This window comes from Neovison vison, chromosome 12 (assembly GCF_020171115.1).
Source record: "Neovison vison isolate M4711 chromosome 12, ASM_NN_V1, whole genome shotgun sequence".
Lineage (NCBI taxonomy): Eukaryota > Metazoa > Chordata > Mammalia > Carnivora > Mustelidae > Neogale > Neogale vison.
The window spans coordinates 63930985-63935151 of record NC_058102.1 but is presented as its reverse complement, the minus strand read 5'-3'; the positions used below and the strand labels follow the sequence as shown (position 1 = coordinate 63935151).

Below are 4167 nucleotides of genomic sequence, written 5' to 3'. Positions count from 1 at the left end.
AGCCTCTGCCTTCGGCTCAGGTCATGATCCCAGGGTCCTGGCATTGAGCCCTGCATCTGGCTCCCTGCTCAGCAGGGAGCCTGCTTCCCCCTCTCTCTCTGCCTGCCTCTCTGCCTACTTGTGATTTCTCTGTCAAATAAATAAATAAAATCTTAAAAAAAAGAAAAGAAAAGAAAAGAAAACTTCTGCCAACATCCCCTTAAATTCTCTCAAAACCAAAGCCTGAGCAGGGAGGACAGTGGGGACTGCCTCCCTTTGTTTTCTCTGTATTCTGAAGTTCTTTTCTGGGCATGGCTGTGAATTGTTCATCCAAAGACTTGATCTCCTCCTGGGAAGTAGTCATTTGAATAGCAGCAGGGGAGGAGGGGGAAAGAAGAACCATATCCAGGGTTCATTCATTAAGAATATATATTTGACATAGTTAGGCAATGTTTCAAGTAAGTTAAAAATAATTCCTTGTGAAAAATTAATAGGAAGTTAGAAATGTGTGTTTTAATACAAGCTCACAGAGTGGGGCATAACCTCCAAGTCCCTGGCAGCTTACATCACAGATCACACAGGGTGTGTGTGGAGCACTGTGTAGCCTGTGAGGAGACTTCCTGCAGAAGTGGCCTCACCTTCTCTCCTGGAACACAGAGAGGCAGGAGAGAGAAGGAAATATTTAGGTTATGAGCCACTGAGTTAGGGGACTGATTTCTTTTCTCTCTATCCACCACACATTCATAACCGTGGACATAAAAACTGTAGTGAATCTTTCCTAGTTGCTTTGGGTGAGGTGTATTAAATGTAAGAATTCGCAAAACTAAATTCCTCGCTCCTCTCCCTTCTCAGTCATGGACCCTAGATTGGCTGCTCTCCCCATTTTTCCAGTGTTTCCTTCTCAGACAGCCTGGTCTTTTCCTTCTTACAGGTCGTTATGAAGGTCCTGCCTCTTTCCCCTTCTTCCTCTCTGTTCACTGCATCCCTGTGGGCCTAGGTGGTAAAGGGAAGGGGTGGACTGTACATTCTTGGCCCGGACTGTACATTCTTGGCCCTCAGCACAGCTAAATGGATGATGCAGAATGAAGAGAAAGGGACCAAAGTGCCAGCTGACCTTGGCTAGCTGATGTTGGAGCTACAGGTTTATGACTGGGGGACCAAATTCATATTTTAATCTCAGATGATATTTTCAAGATGGGTCTACACTTGTGATGAGGCTGACCAGTCCGTGAATTAACCTGTCATGACTCACACTCAAACACTGCTCGCACATCCTATGTGAGAATTACTCTACAATAATTCATGACCTGTTGTCTTATGGCTTAATTATCACATGACACTACATGAGTTAGATGAACCCAAGTTGGAATATGTCCTGCGGTGTGCTAAAAAGCAGAATGTGGGGAACCATTGTCCTTTTTCCTGGAGGGAAAGCAGTATTGATTTTTCTATGATGTCCTCTATGTTTCTTTGATATTTCTATAAGTTTCTATGATATTTGTGCTGCAACAAGTGACATGGGACTTGTGAGCCTTAGTTTGTTGATTGAACACCATTTTCCAGTAAATATTTATTGTTTACTTGGGCATTATGGAGGGATAACACATAACAGAAAAAAAATATGAAGCAGCAGCTCTGAAGCCTGAGCAACAGAACTCAACAGCCCCAACTCAACTCAGCTTAATTCAGCCTCATCGAACCTGATCTCAGACTCTCTACTCCTGGACTTTCTACAGCTCTCTGACCCTAGAGTCCTTTTCCTTCCAGCTAGAATGCCATGTCAGGCACTTCGCAGAATTGGTCCAAAGCTGGTACGCAGACGAATGCTGGAAGAAGATGTGAATGAGATGGCCCCTGCCAGAAGACGGACCACTCTGGATTTAGTGGCCCTGGGTGTGGGCTGCACAGTGGGAGTAGGTGTGTTTGTCCTGGCTGGGGAGGTGGCTAGAGATGTAACAGGACTATCCATTGTGGTCTGCTTGTTGGGAGCCAGCCTGTCTTCTGGGTTGGCTGGGCTGTGCTATGCAGAGTTTGGTGTCCAGGTTCCCTATGCTGGCTCTTCATATCTCTACACCTGCATCACTATGGATGAAATCTGGGCTTTCATCAGTGGCTAGGACCTCACTGACTTCTTTGTTGCTCATACAGCCACTGTGGCTCGGGCTTGGACCTTAGCTTTTGACAATCTGCTTGGGAACCAGATCTCTCAGACCCTGCATGAGAGCATCTCACCAAATGTTCCCCAGCACCTGGGAGAAATTCTAGGCTTCATTGTTTGGGCCTTATTTTGTTGCTGGTGGAATTGCTGACTCTGAGGAATAGGTAGATTTTCCCGGTTTCCAACGTGGTCACGTTGGTGAAACTTTTGGCTCTCAGTTTTGTTATCATCTCAGGCTTCATTAAGGGAGACCTGTACAAATGATAGCTCACAGAAGAGGACTATGTAAAGGCTGGATTCAATGACACCTCTCACTTAGGCCTCTAGGCTCTGGAGGATTTGTGCCTTTTGGGTTCAGGGGGATTCTCTGTGGAGTAGCTATCGGTTTCTATGCATTTATTGGTTTTAGCATTATTATTACAAGACTGGAAGAAGCCCAGAATCCTGAGTGTTCCATTCCCATGGGCATTGTGGTTTCACTGCTCATCTGCTTTTTGTTGTATTTTGGTGTTGCTGCAGCACTAACACTTATGGTTCCTTACTACCAGCTGCGACCTGGGAGCACATTGCCAGAGATATTTCTCCATATTGGCTGGACAGCTGCCTACTATGCTGTAGCTTTTGTATTCCTCTGTAGTCTTTCTGTCAGCATCTTTGGCTTTATGCTCCCCATACGTAATCTGATATACATGATGGCACAGGATGGCCTCCCAATGTGTCCACTGTAATCTTGGGCATCATCGTAGGAATCATGGCATTCTTCCTTGGACTCACTGATCTTCTGGATCTCATGTCAGTTAGGGCCCTGCTAGCTTACTCCCTGATGGCTCTTTGTGTTCTCATCCTCAGGTACCAGCCTGAGAGGAGGAATGGGGTAAAAAAAGCACAGGAGCAGGAAGAGAATGGACAGGCAGCAGAGAAGCTAACACTACAAGAATTGTATTTTCCAGGCAGCCCCACCCCTACTCCACTCTCTGGCCGGGTTGTCATTTTTTGCTCCTCACTACTTGTTCTGATGCTTGTTCTCTGCCTGGTGCTGCCCCACTGGCCAGGTCTGCTTTCTGGAGACCCAGTGCTGACCACAGTGGTGGTGCTGCTCCTGGTGGTCATTACTGGGATCCCTGGGATCACTGGGGTCATCTGGAGACAGACACAGAGCTCCACTCCCCTTCACTTTAAGGTCCCTGCTCTGCCTCTCCTCCCACTCCTGAGCATCTTTGTGAATGCTTATCTTGTGATGCAGATGTCAGCTGGCACCTGGGCCCGATTTGGTGTCTTGATGCTGACTGGGTTTACTATCTACTTTGGCTATGGGATCCAGCACAACTTGGTCCCTTAGCCCTACTTCAGTTAGGACCAAAACTGTAGACTCAGCAGTGAACTTAGCAGTGGCCATCTGTATTTGAGTTGACATCATCACACTTGAATGTAGTCTGGTCCCCTGTGATAATAGAGTACTTTTGGGCACATGGAAAGCTTGGCTTCCCATGGATAGTTGGTGGGAGAACACTAATACAACTCTATTTATTATGAAATGAAGAATCTGTCTTTGCTCTTTCTCCTTTTTTCTGTCTACTTTCCAATTGTGTTTGTACTACATACTAGGTTTTAAAAGTTATTATTAAAAGAAACCAGAAAAAGTGTTTTTGTTTTCTTTCAGTTTATATCCAGTAGGGAAATACTGGGTAATATGGTAGCTCTATTTTTAATTTTCTGAGGAATTTGCATAATGATTTTCATAATGGCAGCATCAATTTGCATTCCCACTGACGGTAACTGAGGGTTCATTTTTCTCTATATCCTCATCAACACTTGCTATTTCTTGCCCTTTTATTTTAGCCATTCTGTTGGGTGTAAAATGATATCTCAGCATAGTTTTAAGATACATTCCCTGATGAATAATGATGTTGCCCATTTTTCATGTGTCTGTTACCCATCTGGTATGTCTTCTCTGGAAAATGTTTATTCAAGCCTTCAATCCATTTATAGGATTGTTCGGGTTTTCTGGTGTTGACTTGTAGAAGTTCTGT

The 4167-nt window shown here is 44.9% G+C and overlaps 1 pseudogene; it reads left to right on the top strand.

The window, feature by feature from the left end:
* Positions 1-1751: 1751 nt before the first annotated feature.
* Positions 1752-3476, top strand: LOC122890914 (annotated as a pseudogene).
* Positions 3477-4167: the final 691 nt, after the last annotated feature.